At 44.5% G+C, this 14,351-nt stretch overlaps 1 protein-coding gene across 9 annotated transcripts in view; it reads left to right on the top strand.

Moving 5' to 3' along the window:
* The first annotated feature begins 1,869 nt into the window (after positions 1–1,869).
* The window catches only part of ADD1 (adducin 1), a 58,526-nt gene continuing 46,044 nt past the window's right edge, over positions 1,870–14,351 (top strand). For all 9 annotated transcript variants that reach the window (XM_042871239.1, XM_042871236.1, XM_042871237.1 and 6 more), the window contains exon 1: positions 1,870–1,985. The gene's annotated coding sequence lies outside the window, so the exon portion shown is untranslated. The remainder of the gene's footprint in view (positions 1,986–14,351) is intronic.

The raw sequence follows: 14,351 nt of genomic DNA, 5'->3' as shown, positions 1-14,351 counted from the left end.
TTTTTTTTTTTTTTTTTTTTTTTGTTTTTAATGGACCAGTGAGCATTTTGCAGTATATGTGCAGATGTGTATATAGCAAACAAAGCTACAGGTAGCAAACTTGTCTTGGTCATTCTGTCGTATCTCTCATAGGTAGGGCAAAGACCATGAAGGGGTCAGATACCATGGCTAGATAAACACTGTATGGTTCATATTATTGCGCCTTTGGTTGTAGCTGTAATCCTGTAAAATGAACTGGTAAGAGCTATTGAAGACAGACAAGCCTAAAATATCATAGCAGTGCTTTTTCAGATTCTCAGTGCCACAGTTGAATAGTACTGTATACTGCTTTAGTATGCTGAGCATGTGCGTGCCCTCTGTTACACTTTTACCCACGAGATCCCACCTTTGCTTCTGTGCCACTGCTGACTTTCATGCAGCTCAAGAACCTGCTCAGGCCAAAAACTGAATTGGCACGATTAATAGTGTCATACATCAGCTTCAGCAGCCTCTGGCTACAGAATGAGCTGTTTCAGCCTGCTGATTCAGCAGAAAGCTGATCTTGCCCCCTCACGCCCCAATTATTCCATCAGAATAGTTCAGTGAGACGATATATTCTTTGGCCTCACTACTGTGCAAGGAGGTTGGAAGGGGAGCGCAGGAATGGTGACCTTGGGCAGGTCACAGGGTAGTACAGGAGAAAAAGACAGGGCTAAAGAACTGCACCTCCTGCAGCTTTTTAATGTTTTCAAATGTTTCACCATCAGATTGAACAGTGGCAATTGATAAAACTCAGCATCTGATCAGCCCAAACTGCTCCTGGCACAGCTCTCTGTAGTTACAAACACATTAAGTCAGCACTGCTAGCAAAACAAATTATGTTGCCCTTCCCTGGTCACCACTTCTGACCGTAGCATCACCCTTCCTGTTGGCTCTAATGTTCTCATAGCCAGGGATAGAAAAAAAAAAAAAAACAAAACATTATTTTAAGTCAAAACAATATTTTTTCCAAATATGTGTTTGTATGGATGAGTTATCCCATGTACTTCACTAGACAAGAAAAAGAGCTTTATGTGTTAAACAGGTGAAGCAGGCGCCAAGCTGAAGGGGAATTCTGCCGTCGTCACCCACGTGCCGCGGGGCGGGCGATGCAGAGGCGCTGAACCTGGAGGAGCACCTGCAGCCTTCTTCGTTAGACTGAACCAGATGGAGAGGGCGATCTCGTGTGTAAACACAACGCTGGGTCTAACGGGGTTTAGTACCAGATAAAAGTGACTTTATTTAATGCGTGGGGTTTACAGCAACAGTTCTGCCCAAAAACAAACATTCAAAATGCAGACACTGTTTGCTAATTGTTAGTGATTACAACAGCAAATGTGATTAGGCATGCCTACAGCCAGCACTGTCTTGCTGTCGGATTTGCAACAGTTATCCCATCTACTTTGCAACTAAATCAGTTTCCAGCGGTTGAGACCAAATTCAAGTTCTCGTGTGTCTCTACAGCCTGCGTTTCAATTCTAAGCAGCGAAGATTAATCGCCAGAAAGCGCAAAGCAAGGCTGGGAGTATCTTTCTATCGCACCGCTCCTCGGCAGTTACTCGATTGCTGCCTTTCTCTCTCGCCGTGCGCTGCTCCATTCCACAGCGAGCCATCTCCACACGAACTCCACCCGCACCCCCGCCAGGCACACACAGCCGCGCTCGCCCCACCGCGGACTCAGGTCTCCGCCGCTGCCTCCCTTCACGCGCCTCCCGCCCCGCGGCCGCCTCCAGCCAATGGCGGAGCCGCTTGCTCGCCGCGCTCGCGCCCTCCAATGGGCGGCGCGATTGTTGGCCTGCGGCCTGGGGAAGCCGCACCCTGTCGGGCGGGGGCCAAGGGGGGGGGCGGAGCTCGGCGCTGGGGCCAGTGGCGGAGGCGACGGGCTCGGCGGAGCGGTTGCCCGTTGCGGCCCCGTCTTTCTCCTTTCGTCGCGCCGGTGCCCGCCGTTTTTTCTCATCCGCCCTCGGGTGAGCGCTGCTGGGGCGGGCCGGAGGGGGCGAGGAGGAGGAAGGCGAGGGGCGTGCGCGCGCTGCGGAGGGGCGCAGCCGTTAACGGTCCGCGGCGGGCGGGGGTGCGGCCGGCGGCAGCGGCGGCGTTGGAGGCGCGCGGGGCTGCGAGGGGCAGGAGAAGGAAAAGCGGGCGGCGTCGGTAGCGGCTCGTGTGGCCTCAGGAGGAGGCGAGGGGGTTGTGGAGACGCCTCGAAAACAGACGGCCGGAGCGGGGGGTGGGAACGCGGCTGCTGCAGCCCGCTGCGGGGCGGCGGCGGGAGGTGCGATCCGGGCGGGATGCGGCGGCTGCGGGCAGCTCTGTCAGCCGGGCGCCGAGTTGCTGCTGCTGCTGCTGCTGCTGCTGCTGCTTCTTCCAGCTCCGATGCCCTCAGCGCCGCCCCCGCCGTCCTTCTGCCTCACCTGGCCGTTCTGCGGCGGGCGCTTGTTTTGTTTACTCTGCTGGAAAACGGTGCCTGTCCGTGTGTCTGCTTTTTGATGTCGCACGTCTTTCCGCACGTAAATACTCTGCAGTCTTTGGGGCGTTCTAAGGGTTGGTTGTTAATCGGCGTTGTCTTTAGGTGAAACCAGCCATTAGGGAAGGGGGAGAGATCCGGTCAGGCTGGAAGAATCCCCACAGTTGTGTTGAGACGAGCACTGGGTGGTATCTTCACGAGGTGCTGCCAATACTGTTTTTCTTTCTGCTCTCTGGGAAGTTGCTGCTGATCATGAGTGTTATGTACCAAAAGCGTTTCAGGGGACCGTTTTTCTATGGTGACATGTACCTATATGGAGCTCTGTGGAGCACTCCTACCTTCTGCTGGTGGGTTCTCGAATCCTCATGCTGCAACAACTGCCAGATATTTCTGTATGCCTTGCAGAAAGCTACAGGTATCTCTGAGCATGGATCAGAGACTCCTTAAAGCTGGAAGGGACCTCTGAGGGCCATTTCGTCCAACTGCCCTGCAGTGAACAGGGACACCGCAGCTAGATTGGGTTCCCCAAGGCCTGATCCAGTCTGGCCTTGAAAGTCTCCAGGGATGAGGCATCAACCACATCACTAGGAAACCTGTGCCTCTGCCTCAGCGCCCTCATGTAAAAGACTTTTTCCTTTCATCCAACCTAAATCTCCCTTTTTTGAGCTTACAGACTGTTTACATCTCTGGGCTTTGTAACATGACCAAGTGTGCTGATGGAAATCAGTAGTTCCTAGCTGTCCCAAGTATTATTCTTACTGATAGAATAAAGATTTAATTTTAAAAATAAAGAAATATAAACTTAGGCTTCTATTTCTTTTGTCAAATTGATTGATGTAAGAGCTGTGTTTCTCAATTTTAGAGTTGTATTCTGTCCCCATTTGTTATTATACAACAACGGACTGGCTCCTCATTCTGCAGCAGGTGGCTTTATATTCAGCAAGCCAATTTGATGTGATCATATAAAAATAGGCTTAAGTGAACATAATGTCTTAAGGAGTTTGCTTCAGAATTTAAATCTGGTGGTTTGCTCAGAGTTTGCAGGAACTGAAAGCTTTTACATCTGTGCATCAAAATGCTTGCATGTTTAGGTATTCTGTAATTTTGCTGGCTTCCTTTCTTCTATATGAGGCTCCATGTGGGATATACTTCTTTAGCCAAAAACATTAGTGCTGCCTGAGCGTTTTCTACTTAATGTTGGTGAATAAAAAGTGATGTGGGAAATCTGAACATCATGCTTCATCTGAAAGAAGCACTTTCACCAGTGCATTTGCCAGTGAGTTCATTAGGGTATGGTTCACTAATGCGGTAGCGAAGAAGGTCATTTAGTGAATCAGTATTTTTCTGTGACAGTTTTTTCAGTGTCTCCAGCAGAAAATGACTCATCTCTGTTGTCATTCTTTGAGGTTCACCACTGGTGTTGAATGATGTTTTGTAGGTACAGAATCAAGTCATTTGGTGAGAATATGTGGCCAAACCCATTGGAGTACTGAGAGGCTTACATGGCATGAAGCTGCTTCTGCCCCATTTGAGCCTGGTTTTGAAGGCTAGCTTCCCAGCATGGAGTGCTTTTAACAAATCTCCTTTACCAGCATTCTGTGAAATACCATGGAAGAAAAAGCTGGATTTCCAATTGGCTAATTCTGTAAAGAAATAAAGTAAAATATTATAATGGGAGGCTTCAAATGAGGAGAACCACATTCAACATGTTGGTTGCTAGTAAGCATCCAACTTCTGTGTGACAAATACCTTCTGTATCTGGAGAGGTTAGGCAGTAAGCCATGTATCTCCTACTTTCTGGAGTTGTAGTTTTTGTAATTATTTGAGAACTAACAGTGGTGAAGATTGAGTCATTTGTAAATCCTAGTGTCTGTCCAGTGACTGACTCCTGCTTAAAGGGGAAGAATAAAAAGAAAACTTATCTATGCCTTTATGAGGAAGCGTGTCAAACAAGTGTCACCTTGGTGTTCTCGTGTTTCATGTGTCCTCACTGTGTGGCAAACTAAAAATAATGCTAAATTTCTGATGTTAATGCCTTTTAGACACTTAGAGTTATTGGTGCTTCATATTTTAAAGTCGATTGAGGAGACAAGCTGCTGGTTCTGCTGAGCAGGGTATTTGACATCTGCTGAACCTGGCTGAAAGTCTTCCATTACCTCATAGAACTGTGTTAACAGATTCGAGAGCACTAACTTCTAACTTATTTTAAATAGCTGTCCTTCAATTACATGAGTTTTGGAGTTTTCACACATTTCATCTATGCCTAGTCTTGCCTTTTATGTAACATTTCTCTGCAAGAGCGCTCTTTTGCGATAGGGTTGAGAATAGCAGCTGAACAAACCTGTTGCTTAAGGAAGTTTGGGAGTGTGAATCACGTATGGCAGTGCACTTGTTGAGGAAAGCTTCTGTTCATTAGGGATGGTGATGCTTTAAAAGTGTAAATTGTACAGATATTTCCATTTATGGTAATTTTGGCCTTAAAATTACCCTTTTATTTGGAGAGGTAATGGAATGGAATGTTCAACGTGGCTTTGACGAAATCCATTATCATCTCAATAAATTTCTGCTTTTTATTGAAATTCATCCTGGTAACCTTTGGTCAGATTGAGGAAAGAAAGCAATGTTTGCATCAGTCAGAGGATGTTGTTTACTGCAGTCTTGTCAGCCCAGCAATCTCAGTGCAGTTAGTGGTTACAGTTGTGGGGGCAGAGGGAAGAGCAAAGATTGTGGGAAGCACCATTTCTAGAATTAGTTTCCTCAAATCAGGTACGAGCTGGGGTAATGTCATTTGTCACAAGGGCTTTGGATTAGTGTTCTGACCGACTGCCCAGGTCCTGAGTACAGTTCAGGTATTACTGCGACTTGGGGAATCGTAGAATCTATCTGTTCATCATTTCAGGGCAAACTGAATTTTGGAGCAGAGCTGGGTTTGAGGAACTGCTGCCAGTTGGGCTGGCTCAGCCATCTGTATGCTTGCAGGCTTTGGTGGCTTGGCTCTTTGACCGTTAAGAAACTGAAGATGTTGTCCTGTAGGTGTGGCTCAAGAGGACAAGAAGTGCTTGAACACCTGCCCAGCCTCGCTTCCTGGGTTGTGTTTTGAGAAATGATCTCTTCCTGCTCTGGGTGCACTTACTGTTCAGTGGCGGATCCGCCTCTCAACCTCCGACCAGTTGTGTTCGCAAGTGAGACTTCAAAGTCTTTCACTGGCGGCTGAGTGGCTTCCCTGCAGATTAATTAAAAATCAAAATATGTGAAGAAGAGCACATTTCAGGTCACTTTTAAAACTGGAGTATCAAGAACAGCTCTTCAAAACTCAGATTTGGAGTTTCCATGCTCTTCAGATGGGTCAAATATTGCTTTCAATTTGCATTTGATAAATGCATTGTGTTTTCTTTCTTTTTTAAATTGCTATCTTTTATAGCATGTGCTGTGTATAGTTTTCTGATCTTGACTCATGAAATGCAAAAAAAAAAAAAAAAAAAAAAAAGAATAAAACATGTTAGAGTTTTGAGCTTTTCTTCTATGTACCTACATGAATCGCTGAGAAGAAGCCACGGAAAACATGAGTGGTAAAGGAGTAGTTAATCAGTAGCTCTTTATTGCATCTTTGATACTTTCTCATCAGAAGGTAGGTTGAATCTTGGTACTTATCCATTCAAACACAACAGATAAGGAGAAAAATCAATTAGCTAAGATCTTTTTGATTGGAGGCAGTAAGTGTTTTAAAACAACTTTGGGGTAAGAAACTATAATTTGACTTGCAGTGGAAACTTGGTTTATTTTAGATTTGCTTTCTTTTTCTATCTATGTGTCAGATTTCTATGGTGCTATCTGTGCTTTTTATCTCGGTTGTGGTTCAGATCCTACAAGGTCGGGTACACAATTTCAGCTTTGTTCTAGTTAATGAAGTTTTGCCAGATGGAACAAGCAAGTGTTTGGGCAACCCTGAGCACATGAAGGTTGTCTGCTTTTCTGTTCTTTTCTGGTAGGTTGGTTTGGATTTTTTGGTTTGTGTGTTTTTAAGGTTACTTAGAACTGTGCATATAATTATTGTCCCAGCATTGTCACTGTGAAGGTGAAAGGTGCAGAGTACTCAGTGACTTTAGTTCTCTGCTAATGGATGATACAGTTTCTTTAATTGTCACTATGAAGTACTGCTGAAAGTCTGTAGAGTATGTTCACATGCAAAACATCCATTCCATGTAAGATTAAGGGAAGTGGGGCATTGCTAATGTCGTGCATTAACTGAGAGATGCAGCATACTTAGTTGTGCTTTTTCTTCCAGAAAATCTTGTCTAGCGCAGCTTTGCTTATTAATCTTGAATGAGCACAGCTTCAAGTATTTCTGAAGCACAGGGCCTTAGTTCCTCACATTGTCACTGCAGCTTCTGAACACATAGCTGCGTTCAGCCAGCCTTAAGTAGTGAAGCAGTTACTTCAGGAATACTGGGTGCCTGATGTCACTTACTGATGACCTAAGTCACACAGTTGTGCTCCACAGATCGCAGAATCACAGGGGCTGGAAGGGTCCTCAGGAGGTCAAGTCCAACTCCCCTGCTAAAGCAGGAACCCTGCAATGGGTTGCACAGGTAGACATGCAGCTGGGTCTGGAGTGTTTCCATTGAAGGAGGCTCCACAAGCTCTCTGGGCAATAAAGAAGTTCATCTGCATGTTAGTACAGAACTTCCTGTGTTCAAGTCTTAGGCTGTTACTCCTTGTCCTATTGCTATGCACTGCCAAGAAGAGCCTGGCTTCATCTGTTTGCATCCCACCTCCCTTTAGATATTTATAAACATTTATCAGATTCCCCCTCACTCATCTTTTCCCCAGGCTGAACAGACCCAGGTTACTCAGTCTATCCTCATTCAGAAGATCAGAATCGTAGAATGGCCTGAGTTGAAAAGGACCTCAAAGTTCACCTAGTTTCAACCCCTCTGCCATGGGCAGGTTGCCAGCCACTAGTCCATGCTGTCCAGCATCTTGTCTTGATGCTCCATGCCCTTTACCATCTTTGTGGCTCTCTGCTGGACTCCTTCTAGGACATCCCTACGTTTTTTGCACTGGGGAACCCAGCACTGGACACAGCACTCCAGGTGTGTTCTTGCCAGGGCAGAGTAGAGGGAGAGGATCTCCCCACACTCTTTAATACACTGCAGGATACCGATGACCTTCTTCAAAAAAGGCACACTTCAGACTTTGCAGCTCTGATGAGAACCCTCTGAGCTCAGTCAGTTCTCAATCCACCTTGCTGTCCACTGATCTGTCCCTCATTTTTTAAGTTTCATAACAAGGATGTCGTGGAAGATGGTGTTAAATGCCTTGCCCTTGGTGATCCGTGTTAACTACTCTTTTTTCTCTTCCATTTGCTTAAATATAGCATCCAGAACAAGTTGTTCCATCACCTTTCCAGGGATGAAGGTGAGCTTTGTATAGTTTCAAGGGTCCTGCTTCTTGCCCTTTCTGAAAACAGGAGAGATGTTGGCTGTCCTCCAATCCTCAGGCACCTCTCCCATTTGCCAGGACCTTTCAAAGATGATAGTGGTTCAGCAATCACCTCTGTCAGTTTTCTTGGCACAAATGGGTGCATCCTAATGGGGCCCTTGGATTTGCGTGTGTTAATTTTGGCTATGTGCTCTCTGACCAGATCCACCTCAACCAAGGGAAAGTCTTCCTTTACCTGGACACTCTCTTACCTCCAGAGTCTGGGATTCTTGAAGGCTAGTCTTAGCATTAAAAACTGAAGCAAACAAGGCATTCAGAAGCTCTGCCTTCTCAGCATTCCATTACCAAGGCCACCATATTTAGTAGGGACCCACGTTTTCACTAGTCTTCTTTTTACTGTTGACATACTTTAAAAAAACCATTCTTGTTATCTTTTACATCCTTTGCAAGGCTGCATACCTACAGGCCTTATATTCTTATGCATTCTTATATTCTTCCCACATGGACAGGCCCTTTTTCCACATTTAGTGGACCACCTTCTTTCCTTTCATCTTGTCCATGAGTTCCTTGCTCATCTACGCAGGCCTCTTGCCACCTTGCCCCAGTTTCTTACTCTTAGGGGTGCACCAATCTTGAGCTTCATAGAATCATAGAATCTCCAAGGTTGGAAAAGACCTAAAAGATCATCCAGTCCAACCGTTCACCTATTCCCAATAGCTCCCACTAAACCATGTCCCTCAGCACAACATCCAGCCTTTCCTTGAACACCCCCAGGGTCGGTGATTCCACCACCTCCCTGGGCAGTCCATTCCAGTGCCTGACCACCCTTTCTGAAAAGTAATACTTCCTCATGTCCAGCCTGAATCTCCCCTGCCATAGCTTGAAACCATTCCCCCTGGTCCTATCACTAATGACACGAGAGAAGAGGCCGACCCCCAGCTCACTACAACCTCCCTTCAGGAAGTAATAGAGAGCATTGAGGTCTCCCCTGAGCCTCCTCTTCTCCAGGCTGAACATTCCCAGCTCCTTCAGCTTCTCCTCATATGGCCTGTGTTCCAGACCCCTCACCAGCTTTGTTGCCCTCAAAAAAAAAAAAAAAAAAAAAGTAGCTTGGAAAAAGTGGTGCTTAAGCACCAACCTGCTGTGCTGGGCCCTCTTACCTTCTAACACTCTCACCCATAGAAGACCTCTAAGTAGTCAAAGTTGGCTCTCCTGAAATCCAGGGTAGCAATTCTACCTATTGCTGTGCTTCTTCCACACAAGTTCTTGAACTCCACCTTCTCATGATCGCTGCATCCTGAGCTTCCCTCAGTCATCTGACCAGCCCTTGTTAGTAAAAACAAGGTCAGGTAGCACACCCCTCCTCATCGGCAGCTCCACCACCTGCATCAGAAAGTTATCATCAGCGTATTGCAGGAGCTGCATATACTTTGTGTACCTGGATGTGTTGCTTAGTCAGCAGATAGCAGGATGGTTGAAGTCCTCTGTGTGCAAGGGATTGTGAGGCTCCTTCCGGCTGTTTGTAGAAGGCCTCATCCGCTCCTTCCTACTGATCAGGTGGGCTGTAGTACACATCCACAACAGTGTCACCTGTGTTAGCTCAGCCCTTGATTCTTATCCACAAGCTCTTCACTTGTTCATCATTCCCCCAAGTGGAGCTCAGTACATTCTAGTTGCTCTCTCATATAAAGAGCAGCTCCACTTCCTGCCTTGCCAGCCTGTCCTTTCTAAAGAGGACATAGCCATCTGTGGCAGCATTCCAGTCACATCCCACCATGTTTCTATGATCACAGTGAGATCGTGGCTCCATCCCTGCACATGGATCTCTAGTTCTTCCTGTTTATTTCCTTCACTGCCTGCACTTGAGAGAAGCAGAGGGTGCAGGTCTCTCTAGAGGGATGCAAGAAGGTTTAAACTGGGTCTGTGCTCAGGTGGATGGAGGAGCAAGGACAGACATAGGTCATTTGGAAGAACACGAGGACTTGGGATAAGGGAGGATAAAAAGGGAAATGTGGGAGAATTCAACTGATAGGGAATCATGTTTCTTCATTTCTGTCATCTTTCTTTAGGTTGCAGAAGATTTTGATCATTTTTGGGTAAAATTCTAAAAAATGAAAGAATTGCTTCATTTTTTAATTGTGACTTCGAGTTTCCAAATGATTTGAACAGATTCAGTATAAGGCATGAAATTCTGTTTTGATTCCAGAGTAATTTTTTTAATATAATTTTTTTGACCACTACTACATATAGCAAGGTGGTTGTTTTTCCACCCCTTCTTGACCTTAAAGTAGAACTTATGAGATGGTGAGTTTTCAAAGGTATTTTGTGATACTTCTGGTTATAACTGAAGCATTCAGTTTTGTGAAGAATAATGGTCTTAGATGTTTGTTTAGATCTCAACTGTACCTGTGAAATAAATCTTTTTTGTTTCCTTGTATGTGAGTGTAGGTGAAAGGTTGGTTTATTTTGGCAGCAGTGAATTCTGTAGAGCTTTCCCAAGGGAAGTGAATGTCCTTTGGGAGATCAAGTGCAAAATGTTCTGGTGCTTTTTTGATGTTGGACTAGATTACCTTAGAGGTCTTTTCCAACCTTAAAGCTTCTATTAAACTGTGTATTGCCATTCTGTAGATCTAGCAGAGTACATGGTGTGAGTGGAGAGACAGATTAATATAGATATATGTTTAATCTAGGGGTAAGTTATATCTTTTATACATCAAGAAGAGGTGCTGGACTTGCCTTGTTGGCAGAGGACCCTCCCGGTCTCTTTGCTGCTGCTGCCTGTATCCGGGTGGCTGCTGCTGTGCTTTTCCCACGCTGCTTTCCATCTCCTTGAGAACCTGTGCTAATCCTTCCAGTGCTGAGTTATGTGGGTCATCTTACACTGAGCTTCTTCCCTCTCTCCTGGAAGGAAAGGATTTGTGATTATAGCACTGAGTAACCATTCTGGCAACTGATGCTTCCACTTCTACATCTGCCATAGGCTTTACTGTTGATCTAGGACACGCTCTGATGCTGCTCTATCTCTAATGGAGATGGGCAATGCGACCCAGTAAGGTACCTGTACCTCTACTTACTCGTTACTTTTGGGACAGTACTCCTTCCGGTAGCTTCCAGTTTCCCCACGCTGCAACAACGTGGACAGGAGCCAGGAGCAGAGAACTGCTAGCAGCACAAATTAGAGGAAGATAGTCTCTCAAATTGTCCTCTGGCCTGCCTGGCAACTGGAAAATAAAGGGTATTTTGGCAGCTGCTCAATGAAAGCCAGAAGTGGTGAACAGAAGGTTGGGAGGTTGGTTAAAATCTGAATGTCAGCCAGAAAAGCTGGACTCTAGGCTGTCTTGCAAATTATGAGGGCAGCCTTATTAATGTAACATTCCGGCTGGTGGAAAAGTTGCCTGGGGCAGAGTCTTTATGGGTCAATACGTGCCACTGAAGTGGGGAGGCAGCCCTCTGTGCCACAAGCATCAAAAAGAAACCTTTGTAGCTGCATTCCTACGTGGTTTGGATTCCTTTCTAACGTGAGTGGGCTAGTGAACTGAAATAGCTGGTCTCCCAAAAAGACAGACTAGTCTCTTTCTCATCCTTTCTTTTGGTCATTAATGTACTTTATTGATGTTGGAATAGTGTCCATCACTAACTATTTATATAAGCATTGATTACTCACCCCAAAATATGAAGAATGCTAAAGATTGCATAAAGAGAAGAGAGTAATTAGTTCCTTATAAACACAAATCCAGGATATCCTAATGTCACCTTTTTAAAGAGCTTATTTCTGCATTCCCAGGTTTACAGGGCATTAAGTCATTATTGTGGTCACATATGTTGTTGAAATATATAGGTGACTTACAGAACTAACATTTGGAAATTCATGACAGCACCATGCCTAAGAGGGCCAGGGTATTGCTCACTTACAATAATGTAGTTATTGGAGGCACTTAATGAAGAATGAGGCAGGTTTTTAATGCATCCTGTCCTTTGCAGACCTTTAATTAGTGCTAGAAGGCCTCTTTGTTACACAGAGCATCATTTGGGGTATTGTGACTTCTGATACATCAGTTACTGGTTTGAAGATGTGTCCTAATAATCAGATATTAACAGTAGGAGGAATAAACAAGGTTGTTTAATGTGAATTTATTTGTGACTTCTTGTTCTACAATTTCTACTTGTTTAACTTAGTCTTTAAATCTGATATGTTAAACGTTAATGAATGAGATAAATTTAGAGTTATTTCATTTGGAGACACTAAATCTATTCAAGCAAAGATCTGATGAGCTGAGTGTGTAATCTCGTAATCCCTTCCCTCCACCCTTCCCTGTTGCTATAGAAATCCTAAATTTGAACCTTACTGCTGCACTTTTTATTTCAACTGAGCTTAGTGATAGCTGCAGTGCAGTGCGTTCTCAAACCAAATATTGATAATGAAGGGTGGTTTTTTAAAATTTAGAATTAATGTCAGAAGTAAAAGGGAAATTAAGTATCCTTAACTTGTTTTCTTTTGTTGTGGCTCTGGGGAGACCTCATAGCATTCATGTTTTCCTTCATGTTACCAGCAGGCATCTTTGGGGAGTGGGCAAACAAATAAAGACCCAACTAAAGCAACCACCAAACAACAGCCACAAAATTATAAAGAAAAGAAAATAAGCCCCCAAAAACTCAAACCGTCTCTGAGCATCTTAGAAAGTTGTTAATGATTGCAGTTACAGGGAACACACATAGTGCAAAGGCCAGAACTTGATTTAGCATCCAAATGTTCTTGCAATTCTAGTTCTGCAGCAATTCTCAGGGCTGTTAGATGAGACACTTTCAGCCACTTTTGGCATCGCTGGACTTCTGATGCAGCAAAACGTGCAGATAATTTTGGCAAGTGAATAAAATAATTGTTTTCTTATCAAATTTTACTTTTTATTATACATGAGTATGACTTTTTTTCTTAGTGGAAATGCAAGAGCTAATGAGGTTAATAGCAAATTGAATAAGAACATGAGGAATATGCAGAAAATTGAGAAGGACTGATCTATCTTGTCAGGAAGCATGGAAACAGTGAAAGAAGGCTAAAAATAATATAAGTGTGGGTGAAAACTGCACGAAAGGTTTCCCTGTCTCTAGAGATGGGGCATCAACCGCCTCTCTGGGCAACCTCTTCCAGTGCTGCTTTACCCTTGTCATTAAAAACAAACCAACCAAAGAAACCCACAACTTGATAGCCCATCTAAATCTCCCCTCTGTTAGTTTGAAACCTGTTTCCCTTGTCCTGTCACAACAAACCCGCTGAGGAGTCTGTTCCCTTCTTTCCTACAGCCCCTCTTTACATACTGCAGGGCTGCTCTCTGATCTCCCCACAGTGCAATATGGTTCCATTGGAAAACTAGAGTGGTTTATGTGAAAAATCATTTACGATGGTGTCAGGATTTGTTAAGTATGCATTGAGCTGGATGACCAGAAGGTAACGTATTGAAAGTATGTTGGTGGTGGAGTTTGTCAAGGATCAGCTCCAAGTCTTGTTTCTTCATTAATCATTGATGCATTCCTTTCAGTGCCATCAGATGCCTCTGATGCAGGTTTTGCACAGAGGGAATTGAGACCTTGGAACATGAGCAGTAGAGAGTATTACCTAAATCCTTCTCAACCATCATCGAGGGGAGAAAAATGAGAATTTAGAGTGACTGAGAGAATTGAGAATTATTGTCAGAAGGGTGCCTGAAGGCTTGTCTTTTTTGAACCCGTAAGACAAAGCATGAAGAGGTTATTCTCTAGAAAAATGAGTGAAATAACACAGGTGGGTAAAATGAGCTTCATAAGCTGAAGGTATGAGAACAAATGGGTACAAACTGTCCAAGAATAAACCAAGTCTGGAAAGTAGAAAAGATGGTTCCTAAGCAACAGAGGCAGAAGAGCCTGCGGCATCCTTCCCTTAGGAGTGGTGGCATACAACTGTCTTTAAGATGGAGCTAGTTAGCTTATGTAAGGGGAGGAGGGGGTGTAACATGTAGTTTTCCACAGTGCCTGGGGGTCTGGATCTTCCTCTGGATCCTGTCCTGTCAGTCACTGCAACAGTTCCTTGACCAGAGACTGTAGGCGCATTGGAGAGCTGTTTGTTGGGCCGATAGAAGGCTTGCATTCTGATGTATGTAAATGCTTATATCAGGGGATAAAAAAATGCGTAGGCAAGTAGGAGGCTTTAAGTACTGGTTTATGTAACGCAGTACGTTGTATCTCATGTAGTGGATATATGTTACGAAATTCATATTTTCACTGTAAAACCCCAAGTCGACACAGTATGAGCAGACTTTATAAAGAGCCCTGAGGTGGTGAAACCTTGTATCCATATTGAGATATCCTGCTGCTGTTCCTGTGGATTGCCATGTGTGAACTGAGACTGTCCATGCCAAGGCTAACGAGAGACATTCGTGTGTCTCTGCACAATGTAAGA

This window comes from Lagopus leucura, unplaced genomic scaffold (assembly GCF_019238085.1).
Source record: "Lagopus leucura isolate 7727_CA_CO unplaced genomic scaffold, USGS_WTPT01 Super-Scaffold_100004, whole genome shotgun sequence".
Classification (NCBI taxonomy): Eukaryota; Metazoa; Chordata; class Aves; order Galliformes; family Phasianidae; genus Lagopus; species Lagopus leucura.
This window is presented reverse-complemented; position numbering and strand designations above follow the sequence as displayed.